This window comes from Macrotis lagotis, chromosome X, assembly GCF_037893015.1.
Source record: "Macrotis lagotis isolate mMagLag1 chromosome X, bilby.v1.9.chrom.fasta, whole genome shotgun sequence".
In the NCBI taxonomy this organism is placed as follows: domain Eukaryota; kingdom Metazoa; phylum Chordata; class Mammalia; order Peramelemorphia; family Peramelidae; genus Macrotis; species Macrotis lagotis.
In genome coordinates, this window is record NC_133666.1 from 384,315,132 (window position 1) to 384,338,458 (window position 23,327).

The window sequence follows — 23,327 nt, forward strand, 5'->3', positions numbered from 1 at the left end:
AGAGATGGAGACAAGAAGGGCATTTATATAGTGCTTTAAAATTTGAAAACTGTTCTACATACATTATTTCACTTGATAATAGAAGTTGTTTAGACAGAAGGTAGTAAGGGATCATCTAGACCGTTTAGATAAATTCAAGTCATCAGATTTGAACAAATGAAGAACTAAAAGAACAATGTACACATCAACAACAACATTGTGAGATCAACAACCTTGATGGAAGCAGCTCCTCTCAGCAGTCCAGAGAGCCAGGATAACTGTATTAGACCAACTATGGACAATGCTATCCCCATCCAGAGGAAGAAAAACAAAACAAAACAAAACACACACACACAAACAAGCCCTCCAAATCTGAATGAATTCTTTATAAAAATTGTCTCTTATGCATCTCTTTTCCTGAATCCTAATTCTTCTTACTGAAAACTACTAATTTAAAAACATGTTTATCAAAATATGTATGTACAATGCTAACCTGACCGTTCACCCCTGAGGGGAGAAAGTGGGAAGGGAGGGTGGAAGGAAATTTTGTAACTTAAAAATATACATGTGCATATGGATAAAATAAATAAATAAATTTAAAATAAAAAGATTTAAAAAAAAAGATTTGAACAAATGATATTCCAAGGTATGGAAAGAAGGACTGAAAGTATTTCCTGAGACATTGTCAGTGAACTTAGAAAATTCATAGAGAGTGCAGATGCTGACCCAGTCCTCAGAAAGGCAAATGTTGCTGCGATTTCCAAAACAGAAAAGATAGTATAGCCTTCAAACCAAAGACAAATAAACTTGGCTGATTTCTGACAAAATTCTGAGGGCTAGTGAGTATTTAATCAGGGAAGCAGTGATTACTAAGAATCTCATCAAGAAAAACTTATGCTAGGCATATGTCACACTTTTTAAAATCAGGATTAATGGATGAGTAGTTGGAAAAAATTTTGAAGTCATAGTTTATTTGGACTTCAGCAAAACATTTGAGAAAATCCTTTATGCTATTCTTTTATCAAAGATGAAAAATTATGCATGAGACAATGTAATTAGGTATCTGTTGGAATAGTTAAATTAGATCCAAAGAGGGATTTAATATTTATAAATAGATTTTACTGACATAGTTTATTTTTACATTGCCTAGATATCCATTATATCCTTTCTCTTTCCTCTTCTCAGAGTCATACCTAATAATCAAAAATTTGTTGTTTGATCCACTCATTCTTTAAAATGAGGTTATTCAGTTTCAATTAGTTCTGATTTTTTTTAAGTTAACTGAGTGAGAGAGAGAGAGAGAATGTGTGTGTGTTTGTGTGTGTGTGTGTGTGTGTGTGTGTAAGTTGACTTCAAGCCAATTCTTATGAGAGGAAGATTCAGGTGTTTCTCATGTTCCCTTCTTCCCCTCTAATACCACAGGTCTTTTGTACCTCTTCATGTAGTAAGATTTACCCCATTCAGTCCCCTCCCTCCTCCCATTTCCTTCCTGTCCCTCTTTTTTTAAGGAGGAAGTGTTTTTAAATCATTCTGTCTGAGTCATAGAAAATTCTGAGTATCCATCACTTCTGGTTAAGTATATTCTCTTTAATAGAGTTACAATTCTTGAGAGTCTTTCTCCCAAATAGGGTTCAGCCAGTTTCATTCCATTGGATAAGTCTCATGGATAAGTCACGAATGTCCATCACTTCTGGCTAAGTATATTCTCTCTGTTAGAGTTACAGTTCTCAAGAGTTATGAGAATCTTTTTCCCTTGCTGGGATATAGCCAGTTGCATCTTACCTAATAATCAAAAATTAAAAGAAAATAGAAAGGAAAAAATTCAGGAAAACTGATCAATATATTGAAAAAAAGCTACATCCATGTACTTTCTCCCATATTCAAGCACTTCTGCAAAGGAATGGAAAGAGCTGTGTTTCATATCTCCTTTTTGAATCAAGCATATTCTTCATAATTTCTCAACATTCATCTTCAGATGTTTTTTGTTCTTTCAGTTTACATTAGTGTAGCTGTTCTGTATATTGTTTTCCTGGTCCTGCCTACTTTACCTTGCAACAATTCATGAAAACTTTTTTGTATTTCTCTGTATTTATTTTATTTTTATCACACAGAAATATGCTATTACATTCTTGTAACATATACAATTATTTTAGCCATTCACCAATTGATGGGCAGTTACTTTGTTTCAAAGTATTTACCAAAATAAGGGGGGCTATTATAAATGTTTTTGTGTATTTTTTGATCAATGATCTTTTTGAAATATGTGCCTGAATGAAATAAATGAAATATATATAGTAGAATCTCTGTTAAAGTGTATAGACATTTTAACCACTTAATCAGTATAATTCCAAATTCCTTTCTAGAATGATTGTATTAATTCACAATATTTGCCAAAAAGATTTTGCAAAATGGAAGGTCAAACCTCAGGTTGTTTTGATTTTCATTTTTCTTATTATTAGTGTCTTGGAGCATTCTAGAATATGATTTGTAATAGTTTGCACAATTCCTTTGTAATATCTGGATGAATCTGACAAGATGGAACTTGATAGATCAACATAAAGCTCTTACAAAGGTTAAAAAAATAAATAGCACAATAATAACATGAGAGACCAAATAAAATAACTTGTGTAGGGATTTTATGGATTGTTAGATTAATAAAATCAACAATGTAACATAACACACCCCAAAAGTAAGGATATGAGAACTCAGACTGCATTAAAAGAGATACATTGTGTGTCCAAAATATAAACAGTGATACTTCTGTTGCATTCTGCTCTTGTCAGGCCACATATGAAATAATTCACTAAGTTCTGATAATCATGTTATAGGAAACGTTAGTAAGTTAGAGAATTCTGCAGAAGTGATTTAAAATCATGCCACACGAGGATCAGTTGGAGGAACTGTCCATGTTTAGTTTGGAAAAGAAAAAATAAAGGTGCAACATGATAGATATTTTAAAATATTTAAGAGACAGTCATTAAGAGAAGAATTGGATGCCATATGTGGCTCCAAAAGGCAAAGATGAGATCAATGAATGAAATTGAATGTAAAGAAAAATTTTCTAATATTTGAAACCACTGAAAAATGGGATAAGCTGCATTAGGAGGTAAAGTAATTGCTCTTACTAGTAGAGTTATTCAAGAAGACTGGATAAATACTTGTTGGGGACATTATAGGAGGGAATTTTGTTCAATTACAGATTAAGCTAGATAGTCCCCAACTTTGAGATTCTATGAGTCTACTAAAGAACAGGGGGATGTGATTGCTGAGTTTCTTGATGTCAGAGATCTTTATAAAAATCATATAGAATAGGATATTGGCTGTAGACCTGAAGACTAGCAAATGTCTTGATTTAAAAAAAAAATTAAAGGGTGTAGATTCTTAAAATACTAGGCTGCTACATTTGACTTTGATTTCTGGAAAAATATTATTTAATAAAAATTCTGGAAAATGTTATTTAAGGGAAAATATTATTTAAATTTTTTCTGGGAAAATATTATTGAAGGGATAGTTTTAAGCATTTAAGCATCAATGATTCTTAAGAGAAAATATTAGTTCATCAAAAATATGCCAGGTCAGTCTAATATTGTTTCCTTTGTCAAAGATTTACAAGACTTGTATATCACTGGAATGACATATATTATTATTTATTATTATTAAAATAGATAATGGCTCTAAATAGGTAGGTCCTAGATTTATGTCACTTATGGTTTATTGTTAGTTTGTTTATTTAGAAGAAACTTTTGATTGAATTATTATAACATGGTGATAGATATCTTCTTTTAAAATATTAATCAAATAAGTTAATTCAAAATAACTGTATTTCATTAAAGTATTATTACTGAAAATGATTATTAATTATGATTACTCATTATTAACAATTGTCATTGTTAGGCAAAATTGTTAATGATATGCCTATGGACAAGACAGAGGAATGTGGACTAGATGATAGTTGAGTTAGATTCATTTGCTATTTTGCCAAAGCAGAGTGATAAAAAATTCTTTTTTAAAAATTAATAGTAAGACTGGTCTCTATGAGAATGTCCCAGGTATCTACTCTTAGTCCTGTTAAGCACATTATTTTTATCAATGACCCAGATGAAGGAATAGATTGACATCCTTGTCAGAGTCTCAGATGACAGAAATATGTAAGGGATAGCTAACATGCTGAATAGCAGAAACAGGATCCAATGAGGTCTCTACTAGTTGCAACAAGGGTCTGAATCTAAGAAGTTGAAGTAGAACGTGACTAAATGTTAAGTCCTGAACTTGTGTGCTATTCCAGTACAGGATTAGGGAGGCATGGCTGATCAACTATTCATAAGAAAAAAGCCTAGGGATAGGGCGGGATTGAGTAGATTTCAAGCCTACATGAATCAACAGCATGACACAACAACTCAAAAATGGTAATATGGTCTTAGGCTATATTAATGGAGTCAGCTCTGAGGTTTTTTAATAATTATTATCATTATTATTTACTTATGTTTATATCTAATTCAATTAAATTTCAGTTTCACAAATCCTTATCAGGAACCCATTATCATCAAGCCATTGTAGATATTGTGCATTGTGTATTGAGAATGCAGAAGGGATTGACATGGTCTCTGCTCTTAATATTTTAGAAGGATGTAAACATAAGACGTGCCCAAATAACCATCATCAAAGATAGAATTTAAGAGTGACAAATTCAGAATATCATTCTAGGCAGTGAGATGGATAGGGTGTTAGACCTGGAGTCAGGAAGATCTGAATTTAAATCCTTTTCCAAACACTTAATAGCTGTGTGATCCTGGGCAAGTTACTTAATCTCTGTCTGCCTCAGTTTCCTCAACTATAAAATAGGGCTAATAATAGCACCTACCTCATAGAGTTTTTGTGAGGATCAAATGAGATAATATTTGTAGTAGGTACTTAAGAAATCATTATTCCCCTCCCCCTCATACTGTTCAAGAAGGGAAAGCTCACTTTTGTCTGTGAGGATTACTCTTCCATTGATATCCCTGAATATCATTGTCTGTGTTTTCTTGGCATTGTGACAATGTCTTCAGACAATTTCTCTGCTTCTTCATCTTCTGGTACAGATATAAACAAGCAAGCTGTAATTACCTCTGAAGTGGTCTGTCGCCGCTGCATCAGCAGAACTAAACCTACAACTTCTTGGGCTTTATTTACATCAAGAATCTTAGGTCACTGTCTTTCGATTTCTGAAGCTTGTTAAACAAACACGTCCTCTAGAATGACAAGAGTGAAATCAGTATTAACGGATACTCTATCTCAGGGGCTCTTAACATTTTTTTTTTAATATCATGGACTCTTTTGTCAGTCTGATAAAGCTTATTGGCTCCTTCTAAGAATTAGGTTTTTAAATGCATAAGATAAATTACATAAGATAACAAAAGGAAATTATAATAAAATAGGCTTAGATCAAACAGTAAAATTGAAATAGGGTTAGGTTAACAAAATATATTTTCCTTCTAAATTCATGGTTTCTCTGAAATCCAGTCACAGACTTCATGGGGTTGATATACCCTGACTTGGGAATTCTTCCTTTAAAAGGTATATAAATCTTTTTTTTAGTTAGTTTTTTTTTTTTGCAAGGCAAATGGGGTTAAGTGGCTTGCCCAATGCCACACAGCTAGGTAATTATCAAGTGTCTGAGGTCGGATTTGAACTCAGGTTCAATTGTATTGACTTGTAATGATTCATACAAGTCAAACCTGACTCCAGGGCTGGTGCTCTATCCATTACACCACCTAACCACCCCAAAGGTCTATAAATCTTAGCACTTTCTTCCATCTTTTCTTCTATTTTGAGAAGAAACTGGGGAATCACTGTACTTTTAAATCCATTTCTTAGATTACCCATCCTAAATAATTAGTGGTTAACTTTCTAGTAATGAGTCTCTTTTCTCTTACTTTGACTGGTCCTTAGGCAGTAGACACATAAAAATGAATCTGACATACTTCTGACTGTAAGTAAGTGTAGTCTAGAGCTATCACTCTATGGGCATAGCCTTTTGATGACCCAGGGTAGTGCTCACTTTGGCAGCACATGTACTAAAATTGGAATGATAAGGAAAAGATTAGCATGATGACCAGGGTTGTCTCCATACCGTGATATAGCATTGGTGTAGAATTTTCATGGAGAAGATACTTTACTAGTTTGTAAAATTCATAGAATCATAGCATTTGAAAGCTGCAAAGGATTTGGCAAAGAGTAGCTTTCCTGATTTATGATCCTGAAAAGATGGAAGCTTGAATTTCAAAAACTGAATTGTGTTTTAAATGTCTAAAGAGAACTCACTACTTAAAGAAGTTTTATATATTCTTTTTATAAAGTGAAGAATATTTTTAAAAATCAAATAGTAATCCTTAATTGACCTATTTTTTAAGACATTCTGAGTCTTTAAAATCAAGATACATCTGTATCAATAAATATGACTTCAAAGTCTATCAGTAAAATAATGATTAGTTGACTGGAAATTATTGATCTGTTGTGACAGATCCATTTCAAGATATTTTAGTATGAATTTTCTTTTTCTTGTTTGTTTTCTTTTTAAACATCCTGAACTGAATAGGCACCAAATAAAATGAATATTTTCACATACACTGAAAAACAGAAGAGAATTGTACATGGAACTGAGAATCTATTATATAGAGTTTATGTTTCTTTTTAAGTATATAATAATTTCAGCATGTAGCTTTCAAAATTATCCTACTTGTGTGTGATTCTATCTGGACTTCTTTCCTTCTTTTCTGACTCTGATTCTCTTCCTTGGGTGCTCTGCCACTGAAAAGTAAAGGGGGTGGGGTAAATAACCCTTGTAATAAATATACAAATATGCATAATCAAACAAAACAAATTCCTTTATAACCTCCCAAAATGTCTCCTCTTCCAGATTTAGTCTATCATCTGGCTCTTAAGGAATAGATGGCATATATCATCATTAGTCCTCTAGAATGTTGGTTGTTACTGCATTGATTGAAGTTCTTCAGTCATTCAAAATTTTCATTTTTCATTGTTAATATATAAAATTTGTCTTCTTTTGTCTGTATTGATTCATACAAGTCTTCCCTGTTTCTCTGAAGCCACTCTTTTCATTATTTCTTAGAACAATGGTATTTCATTATATTCATTTACCATAATTTGTTCAGCTGCTTACAAATTGATAGGCACCTCTGAGTTTCTAGTTCCTTGCCACAACAAGTAAAGATTATATAAATATTTTTGTTCCTATAGGTAATTTTCTTCATTCTTTGGGGTTTTGGGGTTCTGAGGGTAAAGTCCTAGTAGTTATATCATTGAGTCAAACATTAAGGATTTTTCTTTGTAATTTTGAGTTCATGTTCAGGAAATTAAATGATTCTCAAAGTTTACAATAACTGTAGCTCGTAATTCAGTATGATTCATGATGTATCACCTAATGGGCATTGTGGTATAATCTATCCACAGTAGCCAAAATAGAACAATATTTTACTATTAATATTTCTGGAACCCAAGCTTTTTCTAGGTATTTAGTCATCCCAATCTCTCTCATCTGAATTATCCCCAAAACATATTTCAAAGAAGGCAATAGCTACCAAGGAAGTCTGAAGATGATGAGATTTCTGCCATGTAATTTCTCAGATAATAGGGGAAAATGATTTCACCATTATTGGTACAGGCTGACTTTGAGGTAAAAAAAAAATCCTGGGTTCAAGTCCTGTCTTAGACATCCATCATTCCTGTGACAATGGACATTCTTCCTAACCTTTGTTTCCATGAAAATAAGCCCTCTAAGATTTAAGTTACAGAAGGATTTCTGCTTTGCATCAATGAAAGGAATTTGCCTATGGGGAAGGTCTATACAAATAAAATCACAGGTCTAGACAAAAACAATATGAATCATATGAATCAATCAACATGCCTTTATTAAGTACCTACTATCTGCCAGATACCATGCTAGGCACTGAAGATACAAAGACAAAAAAGAAAATAATCCTTGTGTGCCTCTCCATTCTATCAGAAGAAACAGCATTCACATGGAGCATATACTACTACTACATAGCTAATTAGGAAAGGTGTCCTCTAAGTGTTTTCAGATGGGCTGAGTTTGAAGGTAGCTGGCACAAGGGAAAGAAGGAACATATTCCAGGAATGTTGAAGCACCTCTGCTCAAAGGGGAGAGGTGGGAGATACAATTTTGTATTTGGAGAGAGCAAATCGACCACTTCATCTAGACTATAGAATGTATAGAATGTGGCTTGGAATGGTATATAATGTCTGAAAATATAGGATGAAATCAGGTTGTGAGAGGTTTTTTTGTATTTGATTCTAGAAATAATAAAGTGTTTCTGAATCTTCTTAAGCAGGGAAGTGAGGTGGTCAAACCCATACTTTAGGAAGATAACTTTGGCAGATGTATAGAGGATGGATTCAAGGAGAGAGATGAGACAGGGAGACTGATTAGGAGGTTCTTGTATATGTATTAACAAGAAATGATGAGGGTCTGAATTAAGGCAGTAGCTGATGGAGTGGAGAGATGTTATAGGATTTGAATTGACAAGATTTGGCAACTTTGGATGCCAGAGGGGAAGGGAGTAAGCAATTATGGTTGACATGAAGTTTGTGAATCACCATTAGCAGGAAATGGGAAATTAAATAACTATAGTTATAAAGATAGCAAATTTCATTTTGGACATGTTGGGTTTGGGATTAGTTTACATAAGGTAGATAATAGGGTGGACTCCATGAAAATTATAGAGAATAACATTCCATTTCTCAAAGAAGCTAATTTTCTAGATAAATCAAGATCTTTATGGTTGATGTTTTCTGTTCTCCCACATGATAAGTTAAGACCTATCAGGTATTTAAAGATCTTTGTCTTCCTCCACATACCTCCAACACTGAGACTTAACCTCTACTTATATGGTGACTTTGGATTGTTCATTATTAAATTGTTTTATATGTGTTTGTCTTGCTTAACAATACATTTCATCTGAAATCTCTGTGTATGTGCACTGACTGTTCGCCATCCCTGGAACACCCTCCTTCCTCACTTCTGCCTTGGAGAATACCAAGTTTCTTTTAAGATTTAGCTTAACCTACATAAAGCCTTTCTAGATCCTCCCAGTTGATGCTTCTATGCCTTCTTCTCTTGAGTTCAAATTCAGTCTCCAAAATTTACTAGCTATATGATTCCAGGCAAATCCCTTAATCTGTGTGCCTCAGTTTCCCTCCTCTGTAAAATGAGCTGGAGGAGGAAATGACAAACTATTCCAGTAGCTCTGCTAGAAAACCCCAAAAGCAGTCATGAAGAGTTGGACATGACTTAAAAAAGACTAAACAATATATAGATCTATATGTATAAAGTGTGTATGTCTATAATGTGACCCTCAGGCAGTTAGCATTCACATAGACTCTGACAGTCAGACTATGACTGACAAGTTCACCTTTCTATTTTGAATAGAGGAAAGGAGGGGAGGAAGCCACAACCCAAGGGACACACCTGAGCATGGATGTGGATAGCAGCATGCCAGACAGGGTTGTTGGGCAGGGAAAGTGATGTGGTTGTCACTATGTCCATCACAGTAAGCGAAAATGGAGAGAAAGAGGACAGAGAGCATGCCTTTGCAAGAGGAGACAGGAAACCACTGCCACGGATGTGGAGACTGGGAGCTACACCAGGGACCCAGCAGCACCCTGAGAAACCATGTAAGGAGAGAAGCAGCTGTGCCACACTACAAGTGAACAATTGTGTGGTCAAGCCCTGTACAGGAGTTATAGAGAAGATGTTAGATTTTGTAGATACTATTTGGACTGCTTAAATGGAAGCTAAAGATTCCTCATGTTCCTCCTCCCTCTCCCCCTTTTCTCTGAGTAATTATGAATCTGTTCCCCAAATATCTGTTGTTAAGTGTTTGTTTTGTTTCCCTAAACTTTTTTTTGAAACCAATTTTCTAAGTTAAATGTGGTTAACCATTGCATAGTTGGTCTATGTGTTTCTTTACTCAAATGTAAAAAAGAAAAGGAGGGGAAATGTCTGAGTGTGTGTGTGTGTGTGTGTGTGTGTGTGTGTGTGTGTGTATGTGAGAGAGAAAAAAGAGAGAGAGAGAGAGAGAGAGAGAGAGATTATGTGTGTTCACAAATGGAGTGTAAAACTTTGGCAGAGAAAATTCTGGCTAGGGGTTCAAGTTGAATAAGAGAATTAGTAATTAGAATAAGTAATTAGTAATTAATAACTTCCCAGAGCAGATATAAAGACATGGTACTTAAAAATACTAAGAATTGATCAGATTGCCTTCCCTACTTGATTTTAAGCACTAGAAGAGCAAAGGATGTTTAATTTATTTTCTTTTTCACTCACAACACCAAGTATGGACCCAACTGAGCACCAGGGTAATAGTAAGCAAACATTTGGTGGTCTGTTGATCTAACTTCAAGGCCAAAATAAAATCAAAACTCTGAAAAACCAGTACAGGTATGAATATGAGTGTTAATGAAGACAAGGACCCTGAATAAGTGCAGTGAAATTACCATTCACTTTCTATTGTGAGTCTTAGGAGAAGGGCCTTTGACAATTGTGAAGGAAGCATTTTGCAAATATGGAATAAGGGAAGGATATGGACTTTCTGAGGAGGCAGAATTATAATTTGTGTTCCCCCCCCCAAGTCTTCTCTGAAAGAGAAAGTACCCTGTAATTTAGGATTTTGCTTAATTGCTGCTTGGAGTTCCCCATGACTATCTTTTTCAGGCATCTCTTCCACAAAGAGGTGTTCCATAAAGGCCTGAATGTTTCAAGGATAGCTAAAAGGTGGAGATGACTCAGATGAGGGTCAGTCTCTAGGGTTCTGTTTATTTTCTTATGCTCAGGTTGTTTTTTTTTTCAGGCAATAGGGATGAGTAGGAATGATGAGAGTGTTGTCATGAAATTATAAGAATATATTTGGTGTAGAACCTCTGGTCAGGTGTCTGTTCTAATTTAAGCAATTGGCAGCCAGTGGCCAAGAAGAAGAGAATGTCTTGATGTCTCTTCTGAGGACAAGTGTATACTTTGCTTGTGTCTCTGGGGCTTCAAGGTACACCATACTGTTCTCTTTCTAATTCTTGCTCAGGTATGGTTTAGGATTTTCTGTCTGCAAAACAACTACTGGTCCCCATTCAATGATGAATGAAGATTTAGTCACTTATGTGCATAGCTTTTATTTTTTTTATGTGCCTTGGAAAAATTAAATCTGAGTATCCATAAATAGTAATAAGAGCACCAAGGAGACTGTGTGTCTCAGTTCCCTGGAATTCTTTAGGAAGACTATAACCTTCAGCCAGGAACTGCAAACATATCCTTTGATACTTATACTTTAAAAAGAAAAGTAAAGGAAAAAGAAAACACCCTCCCCACCATACTAGAACTAAGTTTGTTTGGCTTTTATAATATGAATTCGAGCTGACCAGAGTAATCACAGGAAGGAATCTGTCTAGGCAAGATGCTAAATAAGTTTAAATTATGAGGCCCATGAAAGTGTTCATTTTTACCTGGGGCCTCCTTTACAATCTGTTTTTAGTAATGGATAGATTATCATTATGCCAAGAGAGAAGATTCATAGCAAGATGTAGCATATAAAGGATGGCAGTGACCAGGCAAGAATTACTCCAGCATATTCATTATTAGTGCCATTAGAAATTCAGTTTAAGTAAACATTAAGGCTAGCCTTAGGAGGAAAATTTGGGAATACGTAGCACAAAGGGGCAATGAGCTAACTAAAGTATATATGTATGTGCCTGGGGATGACCAAGCATCAGAATCAGATCAGCTATTAAAATAGTTACTGCTTGTATAGTGCTTTAAAGTTGGCAAGGCTCTGCACAAATATTATCGTATTTGATCCTCACAACCCTGTGAGATAAATGGCATTATTATTTCTATTTCATAGATGAGGAAACTGAAACTGAGAGTAATTTGCTCAGGGTTACAGATGTAAGACCTGAATTCAAAATGAGGACAGGATTGACTCCAAATTCTCCATCCACCAAATCACCAACTGTTTGTGGCCACTTAGGCCTGCAATCAATCCCCTGATCCCTCCACTCCCATCCTCCCTCCAAGGCTTTAGGCATGCTGTTGAGGGTCTTCCAAGATTAAGAAGTAGAACAGTTAGCAGCAAATAAAATTCTGACCTTTTTCTGGAAAGCTTTATTATATGAGATAATATGTTTGTTACATGATGTTATGACCAGCCTAACCATCATATGCTGATATGCTCTTCACAAGAATAATAATAACATTTATATAATGTTTACTATGAGCCAGTCACTTTGCAATTTTTAGTTCTTGCCATAATCCTGGAAGGTAGGGCTGTTAGCATCCCCATTTTATGAATGAGGAAACTGAGGTGAGCAGCGATTAAGTGACTTTCCCAGTGTTACACAGTTAGAAAGAATCTGAGTCTAAATTTGAACTTAGGATTTCTGAGGCCCAGCACTCTCTCCACCACATCATTCCACTGCAAGGTCGTTTATTATTCCTCCTCCTAACCAATGGAAAGATTACCCGGTACCAAGTCTTGTTACATCTTTTATCTGACACTGGGAATTAAAGTGAGCTCTGACAATTTGAAAGATATAATTAACAGTCCAGAAGACAAGGGAAAATAATTGTATCATTTAAAAATAATTGTTATCATTTTTAAAAGTTTTTTTGTGTGTTTGAAATGAATGGGGAACATAAAGAGTTTTATAGATGACTGAATTTTGATTTGAAGAATTTTGTATTACACCAGTCACCAAATGGTCCAAATGTGTTAAGATTTACTAAATCCCTTATAGCCTAATGAGTTAATTATTTCACATGTGGAAGCTTTACTATGTCATTTTAATTGCTATATAAAACCACTATATCATGTCATCATTATTGGAAAATCGATATTTTTGTCAAGATTTTTAAATTTCATTTAATGATTGGTGGCTTTTTACAAACTTATTTTCTCTGATTTTATATTATGCCTTGATTCAATAGTTTTTTTATATTTTCTGAATAATTTTTATTTTATAGCTTTGCAAGTTATATTTAAAAAAAACAAGAATTTTAAAATATTTTGACATAAAATAGAAGTCAAAATGCTTTTTAAAACTCATAAACAAAATAGAAAAACGTCTATTTCCCATTTTTTAAAGTATAGATGAAAAATATTTCTGGATACCATTGCCTTAAGAACAACATTGTAAATTGAGAAGAAAAATCTCCCAAGTCTTTGCCCCCAGCATCCCCAGAGGGTCTTAACAGTCCTAGCCAAACAGCTGGTCATAGCATTGCCTTCATTGTTTGTGTATATGGGTACATACACATGTGTGTGTATAAACTAAAACTGCTCAACTGTGAATCCTCTTAAAGCTATCCCAGATTAAAGATGAGCCCCCATCAATATTTCTTTGACCAGATTAACTCAATTTATATTAATTAAACAGTATAACAAAATAAGCGACAAGGAAAATTCTCCTCAAGGAATACATTCACCTCTAGTTGATGGGAGAAGAAACACATGAAAAAACATACAGAGAAAGAAAATATACATGGTTAAGACAATTAATTTAATTCAAGGAATACATTCACCTCTAGATTCTTAGACAATTGATATGAGAAGAAACACATGAAAAAACATACAGAGAAAGAGAATATACATGGTTAGGACAATTAATTCAATTGGGATGCATCCTCAGTAAAATTTCCCTGTCTCCAATGCTGCTTACCTCCCCCTTGGTGCTAACAGTGTTATCTTCTGGATTGTTGTTGTAGAAGTGGTTTTCTTGGATCCTGCCAGAAGCTCAGGAGTAGGAAGGGGAGGGCATCTGCTAATCTATTCCTTCTAGTCTGCTGACTTTAAAAGGTCAAGATCACCAGCCATTCTGATCTTTCTATGCCAGGCCACTGGGCTCACATGGAATAGTGAGAATGACATCTTTGCATAACACCTCCTCACTATAATCAATCTTATGTGTAAGTCATGACATCATTTCCCAATGTCATGGTCTACAATACTGAAGGACAACCACTACAGTGCTTGAATTCAGTCTATCATAAGAAAATTCTTTTCAATTCCTTTCAAATCTCATCTCTCTCTCTCTGTTCCATATATTTACCCTAGAAATTTTCCTAGGAAGACTGAAAGTAATATTTTCTTGTCCATCCCCCCATGCCCCCACATATATGTATGTTTATCTACACCTGTAATTATATACATTTTGCAGCATATATGTATATGAGTATATATACATACTTGCATATATATATTTATATATATATATATATATATATATATATATACATATTCCTCAGATCTCTTTTTGTACTAGTTAGACCATACATTTTCCCCAGAAGTTGTCATTTTTTTTGCCTCCAGATTTAGTTGCCTGATCTCTTGCAACAAATTCAACTTTCTTGAAGGATTTATTGTTAACTCTAAAAATTCAAGAAAGTTTTAAATTTTATTTGTTAAAGTAAACTTTTAATTGTAGTCTTCTTGCCCTCCTTTCTCCCAGAGCATCATCCCATATGACAAGAGGATTTCCCTTTTCAAAAGAGGGAAAATAAATCCATACAATCAGTTGACACATTGAAAAAGTTCAAAAACATATTATAGAAAATAATAAACAGAATGATTTCCAGGAAAACATGGGAAGATCTATATAGATGTGAGCAGAACTAAACTCTGATAATATTGGAAATATGGTAAAATTGTAATAGCAGTATTGTAATGATGAAAAATTGTAAAAAGCTTAGCTACTTTGATTACTATCATGATTCAAGACAATTTCATAGGATGTCTGATGAAAAATATTATCTACTTCTAGAGAAAAAACTGATGAACTCTGAACAAAAATTAAATATAATTTTTTTCACTTTAGTTTTCTTTTTTTTCAAGATGGTTAATATGGAAATAAGTTTTGCATTATTTTACAGATAAAATTAATTTAATATTGCTTAACTTTTCAATGGTTTAGGAAAGAGCTGGAAGGAGAGAATTTGGGATGCAAGATTTGAAAGAAAACTAATGTTAAAATAAATAATTTTTTTAAAAAAGAAAAAGTTCAAAAACATGTACAATGTGTCACCTTCAAGAAGGAGTGGGTTGGAGTTATCTTTTCCTATCTCTTCAATGGAATCATGCTGGATCTTTATAATTTTGTTACATTCACTTTTGATGTTTTGGAATGTGGTTCTTTTTTTTCCATTTAGATTGTATTTGTTGTGCATATTGTTTTCTTGGCTTTGTTCATTTCACTCTGCATCATTTCATTTGGATCTTTTCATGCCTCTCTATATTCATTACATACATCGTTTCCTCTTGTGCATTAATACTCATTACATTCACATATCACAATTTGTTTAGCCATTACCCAGAAAAGGGCATCCCTTTTTTGCTGTCACAAAAAGTATTTTTAAAGATATTTTGGTGTATGAGGACTTTTTTTTTTCATCTATGGCTTCCCTGTGGTATAAGGTCAGTAATAGATTCTTTTTAATTTTGTTTTTTTAATGGACTTATTGTTGATTACTATAATATAATTAGGAAGCAAGCTTACTAAGAATTTTGCAAAAAATTCTCCACCATTTGGTATGGTATACCATGCACCATTCATATCTAATAAATCTTTGTTAAAATGAATCAAATCAAATTATTTTAGACAAAGGTTTAGGCAACACTGAAAATTATAGAGAAAGCTGTACTTCTAAAATTTCACTAAAAGGGAAGTCAGGGGGTATTCTGAGATGACTGGAAGGGAAAAGGATTGTCCCATCTTCTTTTCAGATTAATCAGGGAATCTTAAAGAAAAAAGATAAGGAACAAGAAGGGAAATATTAAGGAGAAAAGAGTATGAAACTATTATTTATTTGCAAAATTAAGTCTGTTGTAGAAAGTCATTTCCAGAGTCTTGGCCTTGGAAGACAGGAGCCTGTAAATATTAAGATGGCAAGATTGAGAAAATACCCTGAGTATTCTGTCTTATGTTTAAAAATAGGCACAGCAATCAAGGGACTGACATCTAGTTCTCTAATGTTTCATTGATTTAAGATGTGCATGGATATTTGATCCAATTTCAATTCCTTTAACTTTACCATTTGTTAGTAATCCTGGGCCAGGAGAAATTGTATCCCAAAGCAGGACCATCTCTTGTAGGATTTATGAGGTTCCACCTATCTATACACTGTCAAACTTTTCCTGGATGAGGAAGCCTCTTAGTTTCAGTGAATAGACCTCTCGTTTCTGCTTAGGAGAAAGAAAACAGTGGAGTTATTCTAAAAAGACAGTTTTGGAAAAATAGATTCCTAGGAGTTTTGACTCAGTGTTTCTAAGTAAAAATTTCATGCCTCTTCAGTTGCAAATTTATTTTTCTTGGTGAAGAAAAGGCCTAATGGGTTAGTAAAGACAAAGAAGAGGATGTTTCAAATACTCTGTTATCTTAGACTACATCTATACAATACCAGTGCAATACTCTGAATAAAGAAAAATGCAGGTAAAGAAATTGGTTGTCTCAATACATTTCCAAACCACTTGACTACTAATTTCTCTCATTAAATTGGCTAGGAGGAAGAAGACTTGGTTCTAGATCTGTTTCTTTTATTAACTAGCTGTATGATTCTGGATAAATGATTTTTCCTCTCTGACTCTCTGAGACAGTATAGTACAGTAAAAGGGGCTCTGGAGACAGGAAACCTGGGTTCAAAATTCTACCTCAGATGCTTATTATCTATGTGGCTTTAGGCAATTTAACCTTTCTGGGCCCCAGTTTCTTCCTCTGTAAAATGAACAGTTTGGATTGGTTGACCTTTGAGATTCCTTTCAGCTCTTCCAGATTTATGAAGTTATCAACTCCAGGTTCCTCATCTATTAAATGGGTATTAAAAACCATCTTTGCAAGGTGATTGTGAGGCACAAAAGATGCCTGTGAAAGCACTTAGGAAACTAGAAAGTGCTGTATAAATATTATGTGACGATATTATTATTCTGTAGAGATACCCTTGATGGCAAGCTCTTGGCTTTCCTCCACTGTCCATGATTTGTCTGTAGACAAAGATCTTTGGGTATATCTCTTAAATTTGGGGTATATCTCTTAAATTTTGGTATTCACAACCAATTTACAATATATTATAACCTAGTCAAGAGTACCATGCATTCTTTTTTATGTCTCTCAACATATCAATTAATCTCAATAACATATGGAACAGCACCCATCTGAAACATTATTCCACCCCCTTTCTTAAAGGAAACACATCATCATTGATAAGGATATGCTAGAGATGGACATTCCTGCTTTCAGACCTCAGATGCTGACTGAAGAGATGATAATGATATGTAGAAACAGCCGCCTTATTTCCATCTTCACACAGACTACCAAATTGGTCCCCTGAAAATTATTGAGCCGTGAGGACAATCTTAAATTTAAATATTATGTCACCCAGGTTGAACATGCTTTCAACCATAATATTAGCTCAACTGAAGGACATAGAGAATTGCAGCTATTGCTGTCTTGGCAAAGGCCTTTAGCCTAATCATGAAATTTATAGGCAGACACATTGTAAGGGAGCCAGACATTTTCTCTAAGACCAGACATCACAAGTCATTTGAAGCTGATCTATAGTGTCCTTGAGGTCAATTAGAGGACCCTATCCATTTAGTTCAGCTTTATGACTTTACAAATGACCCTAAGGTGTTTGTTTTTTTCTTGGTTACCAGAAGCTAATAAAAACTTCATGAAGATTTAGAGACCTCTAAAGAAATCACGAGCTTAGCACCCTATTCTGACTTCTACTCCTCACTAGGTAAACTTTGAAAAAAAATCTTCTATCTAATCCAATTCAACAATGATCATTAAGCACTTACTAAATGCAAAGCATTTTGCTAGGTGCTAGAGATTCAAAACAACATAAGCATCAATCCCTAATCTAAACAGAGACCATTCAGTATCCTGAACATATAAACAGTACCTAGTCTTATATGAAAGGAGAGATATAGTGGTATCAGAAACATACCTTTGGATCCATTGGGAACTATTTTAAGGTAAATGAGAGTCTCTGCCATTAAAAATACACATCAGTGAAAGTTGGTGCCAGTCAATATCTCGGATTATTAAAATAAAGTCTGGGTAGTACACTATGAGATCAGGGAAGACAGCTCTGGACCTGGAGTTAGGAAATCTCTGAGTCTTAGTCCTCAACTATAAAATGGAACTAATAATATTTACATTAAATGCAAAACCTAAATAAAATAAAATAAAAAAAACAATCTCCAACCATGACAACCATACCATGGAGAAAAGATACTCTAGCCCAATTCTTCAGTAAAGACAACAGTCACCATATTATTGAACCCTTTTGGGAAGATAGGTTGTACTCCATTCTCTCCTTCCCTGCTCCTGACTTATCTAGAATGTATAAAATTTGAGTGTGGACCAGAATGTTAATGATCAATATGTATAGATAACCTGGTAACTGTTTGCCAAGATGACATACTTCCATGTGTCACTAAATTCATGATCTCATTGATGTAGGTATTCCCTCCAATGATGTGTTCTCTCTCACACCTTGCTTGATTCTTGCCCATGTAATTTCCTACATTATACAAGGGAGGAGGGGTCCACCCAACAAGCTTCTTCAAGACTTCTTACATTATGCAGGTACCTGTGAAGCCCCTGAGTGTCCATCTATGACCAATTTATTCTCGTTAAATGATTTGCCCACTCCCCTTTCCAATGAGACGTCTCTTATCTGCTCTTATATGCCACATTTAGGACATGAATCATCATTGATTTTACTTCTTGGTTGTTCCTCTGGGGATTGTCAGGCCAAATTCTTTTAAGTGGTTGTGGATTCTCATTTAGGAGCCTTCATAGTGCTTTGGAGCTTGATGCATTCAGTTCAAGGTCATGGACATCTGGAAAACCTTACCATCTATAAGGAATCCCTCTCCCATTTGGATCCTGCCCAAATGTAATTTTCTGTCTGCCAAGATTAAGTCAATTTTATTTTCTGGGATGCTGTTTGGCACTTACTATGTCCAGTACCCTCTAACTCTCATCTTGATGAAAACATTCATAGTATATAGTTGTGAGATTTTGTGTAGGCCACAAACTACTGACATTGTAAGGGAGCCAGACATCTTCTCTAAGACCAGACATCACAAGTCATCTGCAGCTAATCTATAGTGTCCTTGGGTCAGTTAGAGGCCCCTATCCATTTAGTTCAGCTTTATGATTTTACAAATGACCTTATCCTGAACCAGACTTTCCAATGCTTTTTCTTTTCTCTATGATATCTTTCTATTGAAATCATTAAGATTTAAGATGTATATGGAATTAGTTTAGAGGATCTTATTGAACTCATCAGAATTTTTCTATTTCTTCATACTCTTCATCAGATAGTGGGAACAAGCTATATTTATCTTTATGAGAGTCTGTTTCCATCTGTATGGAGGCAGCTAGGTGACACAGTGTAAAAAATGATGAACTTGGAGTCAGGTAAACCCAAGTTTGAATCCTGTTGCAGACCTTACTAGCAATTTAGTTGTATAGCAATCTCAGTTTCCTTACCTTTAAATTGGAGGTCATAGAAATACTTACTTCACAAAGCTGTTTTGAGGATCAAATGATACAACATATATTATACATTACAAAAACATTAAAATGCTATATAAATGCTTCTGCTCTTATTTTTATCATTTTCATTATTATTACTACTATTAACACTTGAAGATAAGAAGACCAGTTTCATATGGTCTTGTTGCCTTTAGGCATGAAGTTAACAAATTATGGGAAAATTAGGGAGAAGAGATAATAATGAATGTGACATAGATGAAAAGAGCAGTGATAATAAAAATGAAAAATATGTTATTTAAGAGAAGAGAAACAGTCAAATAATAATAGAGCTTCTCTTTGAGTTACTGCAACCTAGGTCCAAGTCCATTTCTGGTGTGTGTGTGAGTGTGTGTGTGTGTGTGTGTGTGTGTGTGTGTGTAAAATGGCTGGGTGACTCTGGCTAAGCCATTTAATCTCTTTGGGCCCAGAGCAGATCTCTAAGACTGACCTGCTTTGGTAGAGGATGAAATCATAGGCTCAAGTTAAAAATAAAAATCTGAATTAAAGAAAATATAGGAAAAAAACCCACAAAAATACTTCAAGGGGTCAAACCAACTAAGGATGAAATGTACTTCAATAGTAATTACTGATAAGAATGTAAAACCTTACATACTTAATCTTATTTGACCAGCACCCTTGTGAATAAGTTATCATTATCATTATTTTACAAATTGGAAAACTGAGATACAAAGAGGTTAAAAGACTTGCTCATGGTCACACAGGTAGCAACTTTCAGATGTGGGTGGTATTTTATTTCCTCTGTCCAACTCTTCCCTGAACTGACTCACTAAGAACATATGAGCTTATTAATGCAGATACTTTCACCATCTGTGTCATTTGCTAACCAGTTACCTTCTCACATATTTCTTGCCCATATCTTCCTCAAAACTACTAACTTACCCACATTTTGATTTTCAGATATTATAATGTTCCATGATTCATGATCCTATAGCATTTACATGGAGTATACTGGTACTTAAAAAATGATAAAGATGATCTTTTTTTCATGTAGCCTCTTGGAATCTTTGAAGGCACAAAACAATTTCTAAAATCTGATTTAATTCACTATCCTCTTCCAATCTAATTTTGGGTCTAGTTCATTGTCCATCTGCTATGTTTGTCCAAATATATGTACTGATAGATTAACACAATGGATCCCCTCATCCGATTGTGTGTAATAATCTCAGCATTATGAATTTGTTATCCACTTCTTTTTTTCTGTATGGATCTTTTTAGACTGCTCTTTTTTGAGTAGCATGTGTCTCATGGAGGAGAATTTGCATTCTGAAGCTTAATTCAATCAGCATCAATGTCATTCACAAACAGAAACATTAGATAGACTTCAATATCTCTAAAATCTCTCTTCTGTTTAGAGTCTGCAGAAGATATCCTCCATTACAGTATAAAGCCTTTGCTTATGTCATATTGATAATCAAGGGACTATTACATTTCACTTTCTGATTATATCTATCAGGATATCTCATATAATCATAAGAGATGCATAGGAGACACCTTGAAAAATATTTGAAATTGCATTTTGTTCTATTCTGTTCAATGCTTTTACCCTCCCCCCCAAGTCAACTAACATTAAGTCAGCAGATACTCATATACTCTTCACCTTTCATATAATATAAAAGTAAGATCTTTTACTCTCTCCCCATCTTTTCAGAAGCTCAAACTTTCTATAAGACTTGGGTAGTACATAAGTCACTATGGTACAGGAAAGATAGCACTGGGCTTAGAGTTTATTTAATTATGAATGTTTCAAAAACTCAAGTTTTTTATTCCAATATATTTTTATCTTCTATTATATTGTACTAGATTACTATGCCTCTTATCATATTTGGATTAATGTCACTGTGTACTAAGATGTATATGTTAACTCATTTGGGGGACTTTTGTTCATAGAATTTTTCTATTTCAGATTTTATAATACATACTGCATATAAGCTACAATTATTTTTATATCTTTGACTTAGACTAATCATAAGCTCTGCAAAATAAGATGAACAAGTGTCTCATAAAATAATAATTAAATTGGAAATTAAATTGTAGCTTACATGTCCATGACACTTTAAAATTTGAAAAGTACTTTTATCACAGCCATGAGAGGTAGGTAGAAAAGTATTACTATGCCCATTTTTAAGAAAAGAAATTTGAAGCTCTGAAAATGAACTTATTTTTCCTTGTGGCTTAATAAATCTTTGACAGGATTTGAACCTAAGTCCCAGGTCTAACACTCTGTCTACTCTATCACACCATCACTCACTTATTGGCACCTAGGATCAGACCTGAGTTGGGTGTTAAAGATCATCCAATATAGCCCCTTCAGTTCACAGATGGGGAACTGAGACCTCCAAGAAGATTAAGTAACTTCTTTGTCCAAGGTAATTCAAGTATTAAGTAGCAGAACTGGGATGGAAAACTTAGATCCTTCCTTAGTTTTAGTTTTTGTTTTTTGCTACTGAATTTCCTGCTGATCAATTTAACTTCACTCCTTTATTTACCTCTTAGAGGAGAACCTATGAGCTCTGCTTTTATATAACTGCAACTTCTTTATGTCTTCTGATTTCTTTAGAGTGAAAATTTTATTAATAAGATTGAATTCTTTTAGTCATTTATCAATTTAATAAGCAATAGTCACATTTAGAACATTAATGACTGGAGAGGAAGCTTACAGAAAATTTAGAAATCATGTGATTCTCAGGAATCTCTTCCTTCTTTTATGCTTTTCTTCCAACCATGATCATTTTGGGAGTGGGAAGGAGTTGTCCAAGACTGAGAGGAATGTTGCATTTGTCGTGATGTGGGTCAGCAAAATTGTGGCCAAAATTGTAATCAGCTTGTACATAAGCTATTGAGGTTTTGCTACACTCTATTTAACTAACCTGGTCTTTGGACATAAGCACAATTTGTTTCTAAGACTATACCTGAAATAATTTATCCAGTTTGATAGGTTGTATCAGAGCTTGCCATTCACTGGCATAGCTTTTGAGAATCTATGATGAGGCATTAGAGAGAACAGGAGAGACTTATTTGGTTGAATAGGGAACTCTCTTTCTTCTCTCTCTCTCTCTCTCTCTCTCTCTCTCTCTCTCTCTCTCTCTCTCTCTCTCTCTCTCTCTCTCTCTCTCTCTCTTCCTCTCTTCCTCTCCCCCCTCCCCCCAACTTCTCTCTCCATACACAAAGAAGAAATATACAGTGAAAATAGGTAACAGATGCTGAATACAAACATATGGAATTCAATAGGTATATATTTAAAGTCCTAACTTGGATTAAAAAAAACCCATGTGTAACAGAGTTATAAAAATAGAAATTAGATTAATGTGAGGGAACAAAAAGATCAAGAGTCTTAAGGGAAATAAAGAAGAAAGTAGGAAGAAGTGGAGGTGGATCTAGTAGTGCCAGATTGCAAACTTACTATAGAAAAGTTTGTAGTAAACTGTACTATCAAAATAATTTGATACTGGCTAAAAATAGATAGTTTAGTGGAACAACTTAGGCACACATAATACAGAAGCAAACACAGTAGTTCAATGTTTATAAGCTTATGGAAAAGCAGTTTAGCAGAAGCTAATACTGAATGACATTCACACCACACATCAAGATAAGCTCCAAATGGTTACATGACTTAGACCAAGCAGGCAATATTAAAAACAAATTAGAAGGGTGGGTAGGTGGCACAGGGGATAGAGCACTGGCCCTGGAGTCAGGAGTACCTGAGTTCAAATCCAGCCTCAGAC

At 34.4% G+C, this 23,327-nt stretch overlaps 1 protein-coding gene across 1 annotated transcript in view; it reads right to left on the minus strand.

The window, feature by feature from the left end:
* Window positions 1-13,780, minus strand: part of LOC141498265 (MARVEL domain-containing protein 3-like) — a 72,619-nt gene extending 58,839 nt beyond the window's left edge. Inside the window, exon 1 of the mRNA XM_074201298.1 lies at window positions 13,702-13,780. The gene's annotated coding sequence lies outside the window, so the exon portion shown is untranslated. The remainder of the gene's footprint in view (window positions 1-13,701) is intronic.
* Between the last annotated feature and the right edge of the window lie 9,547 nt (window positions 13,781-23,327).